At 40.3% G+C, this 14,877-nt stretch overlaps 1 protein-coding gene across 3 annotated transcripts in view; it reads right to left on the bottom strand.

The window, feature by feature from the left end:
* Window positions 1–14,877, bottom strand: part of STAU2 (staufen double-stranded RNA binding protein 2) — a 173,003-nt gene that overhangs the window by 157,123 nt on the left and 1,003 nt on the right. The gene's annotated exons all lie outside the window — the stretch shown is intronic.

Raw genomic sequence — 14,877 nt, 5'->3', positions numbered from 1 at the left:
CTAACCCAACTCACGTCTAGGAAACCGCTACACCTGTGTCTCCAGAGGAGTTTCCCTCCATGCTAGGCAGTGGTTACAGACGCTTGAATCTCTCTGAGAAAGCTGGACTGTGCAGCTCTGACTGCCAGCTTTGTGTCTTTATTGAGCTGCCACGCCGAGACACCACAGCAATGATATTTCTTGCAGTCTTAATCACATACATGCCTACCCAGTCAAAGTCCGCAAGTCGCAGTGCTGCCATTTTTGTAAAGTTGTATTCCAGAGCTTATGGTGCTTTCTGAAATGCTGCAATGTTTTTTCCTCTCTTACTCTAACCTGCACAGCTGTATTAGAAATGCTACAGCAGGCATTTAAAGGGATGTAAATATACTGTAATTGCATTTTACTTCACTTCCGCTTTTGAAAGCTTTGTACATAGGCAGTTACATAGGTTTCATTAAACAGTTGGTATTAACTTTCTTGTTAAACTATGTATAAGCTGTGAATCTTCCTCTCACACTAAAAATAACCAAAACAAAACAAACTCACATTAAAACAACAAAACAAAACCGCCTCGCATTTTAAAGTGAAAATATTGCTGTCAAATATTCCATTCATTTTTCTTGTAAGTTAGGAAACACAACATTAATTTAGTTATATTCACAGATACAGAATATTTTTAACAACTGTGAATACACTTGTGTCATGCTAAAAAGCACCACACAACATAAAGAATTGCTTATATTTTTTCTGATGATTATAATTTCTTATACTTTTCTGGCACATGAATCACTTTATATCCTTAGATCTTATGACATAAGATATGAATTAAATGCTCAGGTGAAATGATTCTTAGAATATGTCACACTAATTGAATAAAGACAGATAAAGTAGGTAAGACAGCACAGAAGGTGGAAAACACGAACAATGAGTTTTCAAGTTAAACACACTTTCACAACGTAGAAAAATTGAAAAAACAATACTTGACTTGAAACGTAAGTTGTTGTATGAAAAACCAACAGTCAGAGAAACTAATGACCTGAATAGCTGAAACGGAAGACTGGAATTCATCTGTGCAGAAAGTGAAAATGCATATATGCAGTAGGGTGTTACCACACTTTTACACTGCTCCGTCATACAATCCAACGTATCAAATCTAATCTGTGTACAAGTATGTAACACACTGCACGTACTACGTATTTCTGAAGTGCTTCACAAAGGTAACAACTGAGGGCCAGCCACTGCTGAGTAAGAAAAATTACTTGACATACCTTGTATCTCATATACCCAATACTTCTGCTTATACATTCTAATTGGTGCCTGTTTTTCACAACAGTCTCACATTAATGATCCCGGTCCTTTTCTGCAGAACTGCTACACAGCAAGTTCTAGCCTGTGCTCTATTTGCGTATCTGACTGTTCCGCAGCTAATGAGATTTCGCTTTTGTCTCCCTCAAACTCCCTTATAAAAAAAAAGAAAGAAAGCAAAAAGAAAAAGACAATAATTTCAATTTTCAAGATCACATTGAATTCTAATTCTAGTTCTAAAATGTTTGCAGTCTCCTCTAAGCCTACTTTATAGCAGCTACAAATTTAATAAGTCTACTGTTTCATCCACATCATTAATGAAAATATTGAAAGGTACAGGAACAGCATTACAATAGACTGGGGCAGTGTCTAAGCAGGCAGCATCTCAAGGTTTTTTTCCAGACCAGCCCCTGCTTTGGTTAGCAGCTTGTTAATGCGATTCCTCTCTAAAAGTCCCAAGTCACAGAACCCTTATAGAGTTAACAGCTTCCTAACTAAGGAGGGTTTGGTTTTAGTTTTAGCCTTAAAGTTCCATTAAACTCTCCATTCTCCTCTTATTCTCCTGATATTACTTCACTCACTCAGTTACACAAAAGCATACAAAACTGCCAAAAGGTAAAATATATTTCTTGTGTGCCATTTCTCACATTTACGGTAAATATTTATACATATATATACATTAATATAAAAAGTACTACAGAAGTCCTAAGCTTTATGTAATTTCTTTTTACTGTGTTATATCCAGCAGCTTATTTGGGGATAACAGAAAACACACAGCTCTGCATTACCTTCAGAGCAGCTGTTAATTCAACCTTTTCTATTCTATAAAATCAAATAATGAGATAGCCACACAGTAGCAGTTTAGCGAGAGCATGACTTAAAGCAACAGTCAGCAGATGGTTATCTAGAACTAATAAAATTTATCTTATTTGCACATTTTAAATAGGCAAAATTAACAAACTACGCATGAAATCGCACAGGGTGTGTATATATATACACATATTCTGTATTTCTGCTGGTCCCCGCTGTTTGTCCTCCCCATTTGCTCCTCCATCAATTTGTTGCTTTTTGCCTTACTAGGGGTGGTTTGCCAACAGCCAAACTGATCCAATGACTTGCTGCCACAGCAGGGGACAATCCCGTGTCCTCTCTCCCCTACAGCAAAAAGCTAATACTTTTCTGTCCGTTTACCTCACTGAACCAGCTCACGTGCGGGTGAGGAGGAAGATCAGAGGAGCGTCTGTGTCTGTACAGGGAGGGCCATAAACTCCTGACCTGGAGCGGGTGCCAGGAATTAGCCCTTTCAACTCCTGCTAATCAGCTTAGCTTCGCTGTCAAACCATACGCTGAAGTTCAGCTCCTTGACACTGTTCCACACAAAACCCGCGATGTCATCCCCGACAATTTCATCTTCAGAAACCTGTAGCCTGTATTTTTATTTTTCTTTTACAGTGCCTTACACCAGAGAATCTTAATTTCAGTGGAAATCTGGACATAGCTACCAGCTAATTAACAACTAAGTAATACCTGACAGTAAGTGAAGTTAGGCCTTAAAAGCATTTTACTTTCCTGAAGCATAAGGGGGGGCAGAAATCACTAACACTTTTATTTTGGTTATTTTGATAAAATAATTCACAACCAAAGACAACAATGCACACAAAAAGGAAGGTGAATTGACACAGAATATTAGGGACTAATACTCAAAATCCAAGGAGCTGCAAGGCTTACAAAAAAGTTCCCCTACTTGCTCAGCACTAAACCCGGCCCCTGAGGACTGACTAAATACTACAATTCCTTACAAGCGGCTTCCTCTGCTCTTGGACTGGAGCAGAAAAGTGTTGCAGATAAACCCCCGGGAAGGCAAGGCAGGGCCAGGCGGCTGCAGTGAACGCCAGGTCAGAACATTAAATCCCATCGCACTTTCAGAAAACATAAAAAGTTGTTTTTGTAAGGATATTATCATCCACGGAGGAGTATCCTTTGCAAACTCCTATACATGATCAGTAAGAAGCTTTCTGAGGAGAGGCAGGAAGGTATTTTGGAAAAAAAAATCAAGTAGGAAATTGAACAGATTAAAAATCTGCACTCACAATACTTTTCAGCACTTTTTCAAACAGCAGTCAGCTCAACTTCCCTTTTGAATTACTACACAGGACAAGCACATTAAAACAAAAAAAAGGACTTAAGACTCAGAAGACTGAGCTAGAAACTGCTTCATCTTGCAGACTTCTTTCATCATGAAACTACATCGCTCCTTAATTTCCAATACTACGTTGATCCAAGATGCTACATGAAGCATATGAGTCTCTAAATCAATGACCAGATTACCGTTACTTGGGAATACATATTATTTACATCTGTCACTGATTCAATCCTCCTCTAACTCTCTTTACAATAGCTTTGTGTAATTTTGAAAAGAAAGAAAAATTTCCAAACAAAACCAAACCAGACAAATAAGATAACTAGTTATGGAATCAAAGACTAAGATTTTCTCAATCAACAAAATGGCCAAAGGTGAGGATTTTTGTTGCCATTTAATTATGATGTGTTAGCAAGGGGGCTAGAACAGAAAAGGCTTACTCTGCAATCGAGATAACATTCATACAACTTGAATGCTGAGCAAATATAATAAGCAAACATTTTGGATGTAGTACGTTGCTTAAGCCACTACAGCAAAAGACAAGTAACTAATACGAGAAATGTGTGGTCTACAAGGCCATCTACATGCACAGTGTATCTCACACCAGAACAGTTACCCATACTGTATGGCACTGCTGTACAGTGACATATGAGGATTCAGGTAAGGATTAAAGACATCTACAATTTAGATTTCCAAATACAAGCAAGGTGTCTAAACTCCCACTGGAGTCAAAGGAAATACAGTATGGAACTCAGCAGTTTACCTATGGTTTACCAGTGCCATCTGAGATGTCCTAAGATATCACATCTGGATACCTGCATATTCTGTCAGCTGCTACTTCAACAAGCAGAAGTCCTCTGTCAGAAGACCCATGCCACATCTGACACTGCATGTGGCAGATGGGTGAGATAAACCCCGACATGAAAAGACAACGAAATGGCAATAATGTATGTGTTCAAACAAATGTGTTACACCACTAGCCAATACAGCCAGCAGACCCAGGGAGTTATTCAAGGTGATCAACAAGTAGGCTTCTAATTTAGGATTAGCTAAACCACGCAGCTGAGTGGCAGCTGAAGACTAGAGAGCATAACTTAGTGTCTCAGACTGCAATAGATGACAAAATACAGGCAACTGAAGCCTACCCAATGTCTACTGCCAAACCTGTCTTTGACAAATAAGTGATCATGGACCTTATTAAAACTAACAGACACAATTACAGAAGCAAATAAACTCCCTTGCAAAGAGGTTCCCCATCTAATATATTTGCCTAAGATAGGTCTTTTTCTAAGGAATGATGGAAAACGCAGGGGTTAGGGCACTGACTGTAACTGTGCACATTTGCATGTGCAAGAGCCTAAAAACTTGTAACAAGAGAAACTTAACAGAAAGTGGAGCATATTGACAGGCAGGAATGCAACTCTTCCATTGCTTCCCTGGCAACAGCGAGGCTGACATGAAAGAGCTGAGAAAGGAGCAACTCAGGCCATGGTGTATCTTACTGCGTACAGCAAAACTGAACGACCCCAGCCTGTACACACAGCTAATTTTCCCTTCTAACAGAGAAATTATAGTCAGGTCCTGTGTATACCGGACAGCCACTTGAAGTCTCAAGTGGAGACTTCACAGGCAGACACGAAACAGAGCTCCTAAGTAGAGAAACTTTATTAATATTCATCTTGAACCATGATGGAAAAAAGGATTGCTACTCTCACAAAACAACCTCACTGATACCAAAGATCACTGAAGCAAAGGCTGAAACAAAACAAAACCCCCATACATCCGGAAATCCCTTAAAGAAGACAGTCTGCAATCAGAGCAAACACTTTATGGGGACAGCTGCTTGGCACCAGCGCAGTTCAGGAAGCTTAATTACAAAACTCCCATTTGAAATGACAGGGGAGATCAATCAGATTATCAACTCAAAGATTTCAATGCCAGAAGAAAACTAAAAGATAAGGAAAGCCAATCTGCTGCATCAGAAATTGAGCCAGTCGGGCACCTCAATGCTTTTCAACCTGTTTATAACTCAAAGCCCAAGGGGGAAAAATTAGGCTGTTTTATATAAATGTTTGCTACCTTACAAAGATAAACTCATCAGAAAGTTTGTCTCAATTTACTGTTGCTGTCCAGAAAACAGAGAAGATGGTAAAAAATCCATGGAGATTTCCAACAGCCAATATGAGCTAACCCAGTTCTCACGCTGCCACAAATTTTATTCCCAGAAAAGACTCCGAACCATCCAGCCAGAACATTGGTTCAGACACAGCCATCAGTTTGACCCAGCCAGGATACCCTGAATTATTACAGAGAAGAAAATGTGAAACTCCTCCATGAAACAGCAAGGTGATCATCAGAGCCTTCTTTGTGGAAGGCCTTCCACATCCAAAACCCATCATGGTTTGAGGTATATCCAAAAAACTAGCTTATAGATGCCTATACAGTCTTACAGATCAGAGGCAGGACATCACACATGCTCCCCAACACTAGAGGATATCATCCTTCTTTATATTCATCTACTGCAACTGGGAGCAACCACTAATCCAAAGGACAAAAGCTGGTTGTCCGGTATTGTAACTCTTTAGATCTCTTCCTTACTGTGACTGTAAACTACCTATGATTTCTTGAAAACTGAAAACTTGTATCTCCCCAAATACTCTACGATACACAGTCATATCTGTAACGTTTTTGAAAAGATTACCTCACCTAGTCCCACAGTCCTTGGAGAAGGGAGAGTAGGACAATCAAGAGAGACTCTAGGTGACACTGACACAAATTAAGCTGAATTTCCAGGGCTACCTCAAAATTTACCCCCACAAAACATATCAGAAAGGTTCAAGGAGACAATTAATAAATTTAGTGACTCCAGAAATTGTGAACATAGAAGCTAAGATTAGAAAAATGTGGAACGGATTTTTGGATTTTTTTTTTTTTTTTTTTTTTATACTGTCTGCGATAAGTCATTCAAGTCCAACCATTTAAATACTCCACTGAGACTCAAAGTTTTGTACTGAAATGGTTATTGGTTGCCATCGTATACAGTGGTCATCATACCATCTTACTGCAGATGATGGGCAGGCAAACCACATGCGCCTTAGGTTAAACAAAAATGAGTTACTAAGCTTTTTCATGAAGAAAAATAGCTGAAAAGAAGGGAAGCCTAAGCCACTAGTTTAACAATCAATCATCAGCTTAAAAGTGCAGAAGGGGATTAAGTAAGTAAATGAAAAAACCATGACTCAGACTTGACACACTGCTGCTACAGACTCGTTTGCATCAAAGCTGTAATTGGGTTCTTATTTGTGATACTGGAGTCTAAGCAGAGCTTCTTCCAAGAGTCCAGTTTCTTATTTAATTAGCATTTTTAAATTTCTCTCATATATATTTCTAAAAGCTGTATTTTTTTCAATTTGTGCTAGCAACTAGTAGTTATATTCCTAAGATCTCAAATAGACTTTGACTTATTTTAAATTACCAGATACACTTATTCAAAGTAAAACATCTCTCCAACTGTTATTTTGTTCTGAAGCAGGCAAAAATTACTTCTTGACTAAAAGTTTATTCCCTAACTAGAAATTGCATATTATTAATGGAATTCAGAAAATTATCTCGGTTTTCCTTGACTGCCTGTGACAAACTACTTATCATTTCAAGTAACAAAGTCTTGTGAAATAGCAGAAACATGCCTTTTTCTTTGCAAAAAGTTACAGCTCCTGCTACCAGGCCTCCTCATACTGTAATCACTCCCCTATCATGAACAGCTACAAGATCCTCAGAGAAGGTGGTTTCAGTGGACAAAGTGGCAGGTGTTGTGCTCTACTCTTAGAAGCAGATAAAATTCTGGTTTGCGTGCCTTTTTTTGTTCTCCACAAGTGTACTTAAACAAAAACAGTATTTCACAGCTAGAGTGATGAATGCCCACCTTGAAGTCTAATACAGCTTCCAAGAAGTTGCAGCTTCCACACACAGCTGGAGTCAAACTGCCATCTCCTGCTCATGAATCACTCCTGCAGTTCCCCCTTCTCTCAGCTCTCCCATAGACAAGTTTTGCAATGCTTGGATGTAAGATAATTTCAACGTACAGCTCATGAGACTAGCTCCTTGCTCATTGAGGGACAGAATGGGACCTCTGCTCATAGGCATAGAGTACCTTGTCAGATCAGGAGTTCTGCAATGAGTTCAAAAAGCCTCCTCCCTATTTTAAGTGCAGCTCTCCTCAGTTGCTGAATAAAGGTAAAATAATTACTGAGCATTGGATTGGGTGTACCAAGTTCTCTGACTGAAGAAAAGCACAAAATCTAAGTTTTCAACTGGAGAAAATTAACAGTTTAGAGATGCTGTGTTTGGGGGCAAGGTCACAAACTGTTGCAAATTGATGACACAAGCCTGGCTTGACAACAATGAAAACAAAAATTAAGGAAGTGGACAGACTATATGTAGCCAGTGGTGACCTGAGGCCACTAATGTTAAACTCCAACAAACAAGATGGGAAGAGACATGCGCCTGGAAGAATTTAAGAGAAAGCGAAAGGGAACAGAGCTAACCAATCCAGCCACATGCAGCAAGCAGCTATCAATGCAGACTCCTCAAGCATCCTGAGAATGAAAAGAATCATCAACAACTCAGCAAAGTAGACAAGGACAGTAATTGCCTATTGATTCTTTGTAGCAAACCCATGCTTTGAACAGAAATTACGAAGTTGTGCGATGAAACATAGTCAAATAAACTATTTCTCTTTGGAAGAAACTACAGATTATAGAGGATTTTGACAATCCAGGAAGAGGAAAAAATCCTCATGGCATACTTACAGATCCTTTCAGAGTTAGCAAAGGCAGAAAACACTGAAGAAAAACTGTTGGATATATGATCAGTGCTAAACATTTGCTAAACATTATAAACTTGCCGCACATTGAGCGCACATTCTGCTGCAGCACAGAGACTACACACATCTGGTAGGATGGCAAAAGGTTAATTTCTGGAGTTGAATCAGTGAGGAGGATACTAAACTAATGACCAACAACAGAAAAGAAGAGTGCTGGTAAAAAGAGATTTGGTTCAAATTGAGCACACTGTGAGGGCACAGAACCAGCATGACAAAACCAGACTTTTTCCTCCAGCTCCTCATGTACTAGTGGTTACGAGTACCAAGTAGGATATATCATAAGATAGCAAACAAGAGATCTTCATCCATATAGTTGGTGATTCAGAATAGCTTGTTTCCCCAGACCAAAGGAAGTTACAAACTTCTGCAAGGAAAAAATGTAAACAAACTGTGAATTAAAATTTGGAATTCTTTCAAGTATTTTTAGACAGATAAAGAGTCAGAAATAAAACAAGGAACAACTCTGACTAAAAGTGCAACCTGATTCAGTGGTAACATGAAATGATGCAAAATAAAAGGAAACCTAGAAATTAGTGAAAGTGAAAAAGAAGTTTGCATATATGAGGAATGACAACACTGTTTGCAACAGCATAGGCTCACGACTACCTGGAGACAGAATGGATGGACGGATGATGCTCTGAGCTGCCCTTTAAAGGAATGTCTTTCTCACCATTTACTGTGCTTTCAGGACTCCAGGGCCATTAGCTTCAGCAGGGTAAAGTTAGCTTTCCTGAATCTGGAACCACCCTAAACCAGAGTGAAAGAACAAACTTGCTTTTGAACTTGCCGGGAGCTAATGCTTCTGTTCACTACTGAGCTAAGACTCCCATTCCTTACCTTCAAAACCAAAATCAAACAAACAAAAAGCACTTCAAAAGGGAAGAAGGACATTGTTTTCTAGGATCTCCAACAGAACACATGCTATTTGGCTACATATATATATGCCTAATACAGTCTCACCTCCTGCAAAAAAGGATACTCCTCGTTAACGAAGGGAAGGAGTGCTCTTAGCCCAAAGGCCATCCAACATCTAGGTTATGATGACAGCAGCAGTTTAGGTAGAAGTGCAGACCCCAGAGCTGTGGAGTGGAGGTCTGCAATCCAGCAAAATATCAAAGACACCCACATTTGAAAAGTAGAGTAGGCCCTGGAACTAGAACTGCCTCGGCTAATCCTGTTCACCTGCAGTGCTCTGTCCTGCCCTATCTTGGGGATATATTAGGTATATTAGTTTGATAGTAACTATGTCTCCCTTGCTCCTGTCAGCTCTGAGGTGCCTGAGCAAAGGTAAACAGTACCAGGCAGTATTTGCAATGATAGCACACAAAACTGCTTCTTTTTTGGTGCTAGATGTCAAAATTCCTAGTGAGCACAGAGCTGGCTTAAAAGCCTGGAAAAGATTCAAAGTACTACTGTGACAAAAAAAAAATTTTTCAGATCCAGAATGGGTAAGTTGCTGCTTGCATCTCTCTTAAAATACTTAAAGTATGGTATTCAAGATCCATCTCACCAGCTACCGCAGCAGTTTGCTCTCATGCCGAGCTGCAATGATGGTGAATGTTACAAAGTATCGAGGGGCGCTGACTGCAGTGGGATTTGAAGAGAACCAGAAAGAGAGAGTCAAAGTTTTACGCAGAGTTTAATGGTCACATGAAAAAGGGCCTCCAAAGCCACCTCCTCTGGTGAGTTGCCACTGACAGTAATCTGTGGAATGGCCAGTTTCAGAAGAGCCTTGTAATATAACAGCTGAAGAAAGGTGCTATATTAATTCTTCTCCTGGGACCTGGCAAATACCTATGGTTGCCTGCAAGTCCACATCCAGAATGTCCTCGTGAATGACAACTCCATCAAGTCCATGGAAATGGGATCCAGTTCTGGCATCTTCACACTTGTTTAAGGCTCTAAGTAATACAGACTGGCTAGTTGAAGAGGGGTGGAGAAAAGATAATGTGGATCATTCTCCCTTCTGAAGAGGTCAAATCCCATATCTAACCCTGTGGATTCAGCTACGAGAGAATGTTGAGAGAGGTCTCTGAGAACCCAGGGTGAGATTTACCTGCCTCCTGATCCAGGACAAGCTTCTCATCCCCTTTCATGAAGGACAGACAGCCTTAGCTGCTGTGCAGAAGCTGAGAGGACACCTATTTCATACAAGAACAGTAAGTGTGTTGCACTGAATTATAAGAAGGTCAGAAGGATCTTCAAGGAAATCCCTCTGGAGTCATTCGTTAAGACTGCCAGGCCTTAAACAGGTACAAAAGGAATGTCTCTTGGGTGTACACTCTTAAGCAAAATACCCACTGGCAATGTCCACTCGAGGGACATTGCCACCATAGATGGAACACAGTTCAAAGCAGGCAGGTTTAAGTACTATCAGATACACAAGACTGGAACAAAAAGCAGAGAAAACATTTTCCACAGTCTGGAAAAGAAAAAGCCCTACAACCTAGTATCCAGGAGTGAAGAAGGACCAGAAGGGGAAAAAAAATTAAAACAAACCAACAAAAAAAGAACACATGACTTTTTAACAACAAATTTCAAATTATTTCTTGTTCTTACCTTGTCTAACAAAGCCAAAGCTCCTACAGACTTTGTTATTTCATTTTTTTATTTGTATCACTACAACTGGGTATGCTACAAATTGACCCAACATTGCTTTGTGTCAGCTCTGCACTTTCACCTTGGGAACAGTGTATCTTGACTTCTGCCCTTCAATATGTATCAGTTATATGGATGTGTCGTCTGGGTGACATGGAAGAAGTTCTCCGTCACTTACAGCCAGTTAGTTATCCGGACAACTTCAGTTACTGACACCAATCTGCATGTTTAGTATATTGAAATTTCCTTATATTTGTATAACACTACTTTTTTTAACTGGGGTTATTGTATGAGAAACTGGAAACTACAAAGACATAACAGCTGCCAAAAATAGGAAACTAAGAATAGCAATAAAAATTAGGCTCCCTGTCTCTTAAAGGACTCTTCTTGTTCCAACAGGTGACCATTTCCATTGCAAGAAACTTCCCCAGAAAATCTGGTCTTCTACGCTCAAAAACATTTCCTTCAGCCTGGAGGCAAACAGCCTCCTCAAAGCTGGCAAGCAGCAAAACTGGAAGCATGACCACTGCCGGTACGATCCTTTGGAAGTTTTCAGGAAAAAAGGAGACTGTAAACATATCCTTTGAGCATGTGGTACTATGCTAAACATCTTAGCAAGCTGTCTTTTCCCAGAAACTAAGGATAGCAGGTTATCCCATACTCACCATAACACTTAGCCACTGGCTATCACGGGGACCTCCCCAAACACCAACAGGAATCTGTGCTCAAACACTGATTTCTAATCACTCTAAAAAGAGGCCCCTCCCATCATTGTAATAGCAACTAAATTAGAAGATTATGGGGATACAGAAATATACTGGAATCACAAAAATAAATAATTTAATATGCAAAAAAAAGTGTTAATTACCAGGAAAAAAATTTAAATTTCATAGTTTGATTTTATTTGGTTAAGTATCAATAAATTTGTAACATACTAGTGATGTACTATACAGAAGTGTACTTCACTAAAGCAAAAGTAAAGATGTGGTACAACACAGGTGAGCACACTGTGACCCTGGAGTACAGATTTCACTACTGGGATGCTTTCCAAATACTACCAGCTTAAAAAAAAAACCAAACACAAAACAGTTGCTGTTGAGATGAAGTATAAACAAACTTTAGCAGCTACAGACATGCGACTTTAGTATTACACTACCACAGATGGTTTTTCAAAATTCATTTTTAGATTAGGAGTTGTGACAAGCAATTTTTTTTATTCTAAATAGTTTCCAGAATGCCTGACAAGACATCTCTCAGATTTTTAGTGAACTCTTGATCTTTTAATGCAAACATACTTTGGATAACGCTGATCATCACTGGTCGCTGACAATGAGCAGATCCCCTAAACGCAGAGCCCTTGACTTTTTTTATATATATATATATATATATATATATATACACCCTTTGTTATACACAGGTTCCACTTCCTCTCTCCCCGGAGTCTGTCACGTGCTCCCACCAACTCTATTCCCCCCCTTGCACCATATATCCTCTCCTCCCTGAGCAAAACTGCCAGCCCCATTCCCTGACCTGCCTTTGCAGGACCCCAGCCTTGTGCTTTATATACCCCTCAACCAAATGGAAACCCTTGCCTTATCCTTCTGACCTGTTGGTTTCAGAGACCGCGTATATGGTACCCGTTAGCAAAGAGCAAGCAGACGAAAGAGGGGTGGCAGGGTGAGAGCCCCAGGCAGGGCCTCCGGCAGCTCAGACCCTTACATGGGTGTATACGCAAGCGTTAATGCAGTGAAACCAGCAACAGAAACGGCCGAGAAGCATGAAGGCAGAAAGGGGTAGCAGGGATTCCTAGTTTCCCATGTGGTTTTTGACATCAGTACCCACAGCAGCTTTAAAAGAGCCATTCTCTGCCTTTGTTTCTCTTCCTCTTTTTGGAAGAGAGAGAAAATTCAAGAACCATTGTGAAAAATACAGGCTATGCATGACCCAAAGATTAGAAATGCAAAATAATTGGTTCCAGCAAAAGACAGGCCTAACTCTTATCTTACAGATCTTGCTGTTGCTGATAGGAAATCAATGTAAGCAGGGGAAGGAAAAGTGAAGCTTTGGTGGCTTATTAACAGAAGTTACATTGTTACAGTTATCCTGAAAAGATGCAGAATTAGGTCCTTCCCCACCACGTCAGTGTGACCCATGTGAGGAAGCAGATACTTGACTCTCCAATGGGAGAAAATCTGTGCACGTGTATACGTGCATTTATGAAGTATACACCAGAAAACTGGCACTAAAACCTGCATGCTTTATAAGCCCCACTCTCCAATGGTATGATATTATAAGAAGATATATTTTAGGCTGAAGGACTGGACATAATTGATGGAGAGTTTTTTCAGTCTTTTTGAAGACTGACAAATCAATAGCCATGTATTTCGGGCAGGTCAAAACAAACTGTCTAGATAGAGCATGACAGGTGCAGCTTTCAAAATGGTTGGAGAAGCAGTCTTGGAATCAGAGGATCTGCTTCACTACAGCCTATTGCCTAACCTTCCCAAGGTCATTTTTCATGACACTTTACAAATAAAACACATAATATTTGATTCACTTCCCACATTCACACCAATGTAAACCAGGATTATGGTGGAGTTATGTTTATAGACCTGTGTAGGAAAATCAAGCCTCATATTTGCCCCCAAGGAAGGGGCTGATTGAGTTAAATGCTTATTTAAACTTGATCAACTCATTAAAACACCTCTGATCAGGTTTTCCTGCACGTAAATATAGGGAGTTCCTTTACAATCTACTTTCATAATTCAGGATGTACGATTATTCAAATTTATTATTATTTTGACATAATTCTTGGGGGACGAGGTAGCTTAAGCTGGCAACAAGGTATATAAAGACTTTAGCCTCCAGACTACAGCCTAAACTGAACCCAAGCTGGATGACTTCTGCTAAAGCTGAGCAATATTGCTGAAAAGTTCTCTGCAAAGCAAGGAAAATCTGAATTGTCTCTTCCCCTCAAAAACTATGAACAAGCAGGTGGTCTCAATCCTGTTCCTAGTTGTCAGCAATAGGAATCTTAGCAAAGACAGGCAAGAGTAGAAATCTCTCTCTCCAGGAGTTTTTCTAGGGCAAAGCTAAGGTTCAGCGGCTGGAAATCAGTACTGGAAATCTTAACACTGCTACTGGCTTTCTAGAAAAAAGATTTCATTCAGAAATCTGTCAGCCTGGCACTGTTTATATAGGCAGCAATGTCACAACAAAGCCTGTACAGAATCTCCCTGTATTTAGCAAATGGCTTAAATACATTAATATTACTACACTGGTGTAGACTGCTAACCTGGAATTACCACACAGCTCAGGAAGACCTTACTCCTGCGCAGTCTGATGCCACTAGTAATGTAAGCAAGATACAGTAACGTATGCTCGCTTACAGAGGTGCAATGCAACTACACCTAGTTACACCACAGCAAATACTTACTTGTGCCTTGCAACGCCGTGGTTATTCATGCGTGTTCCTCAGTACTGTTCAAGACAGTATTTCACACAAAGAGAGGGGCTACAACAGCAACACTTCATCTCCTCTTTTCTATAACGTAAACTTTTTTTTTAGTACCATGGTAGTTGCACGGGGAGCATTCCAAGCATGGCCCGAGAAGCTTACGTCTTGGTATCCACAGAAACAGCTTGCTGGCCGTAAGGCAACACCGGGCAGATGCACTGTGGGGAAATTTTTTGCTTGGGTATCACTGCCTTGACGGGTAGGACCCTGAGCACTACAAGGCAAACAGCTCTGCTGTGGGACTCGCCCTCCCAGCACGCTCTGAGCAGCCCACGCTTTCCCAGGAGGGCATGGCTGTGACTTCCAGGCCTGGCTGCGATCAAGATGAACTTTCTCCCACCACAGAGACCTGAACACCGGGAAAATGCCGCCCACTGCCTGAGCAGCCTGGGCTAGGCTGTTTAACAGCAGTGTCTCCCTGGGTCCCACCCCCACCTCAGCGACAGCCCCCGA

The sequence above is a fragment of the Gymnogyps californianus genome, chromosome 2 (assembly GCF_018139145.2).
Source record: "Gymnogyps californianus isolate 813 chromosome 2, ASM1813914v2, whole genome shotgun sequence".
Classification (NCBI taxonomy): Eukaryota; Metazoa; Chordata; class Aves; order Accipitriformes; family Cathartidae; genus Gymnogyps; species Gymnogyps californianus.
Note: the sequence above shows the minus strand (reverse complement) of the source record. Positions and strands in the feature narration are given on the sequence as shown.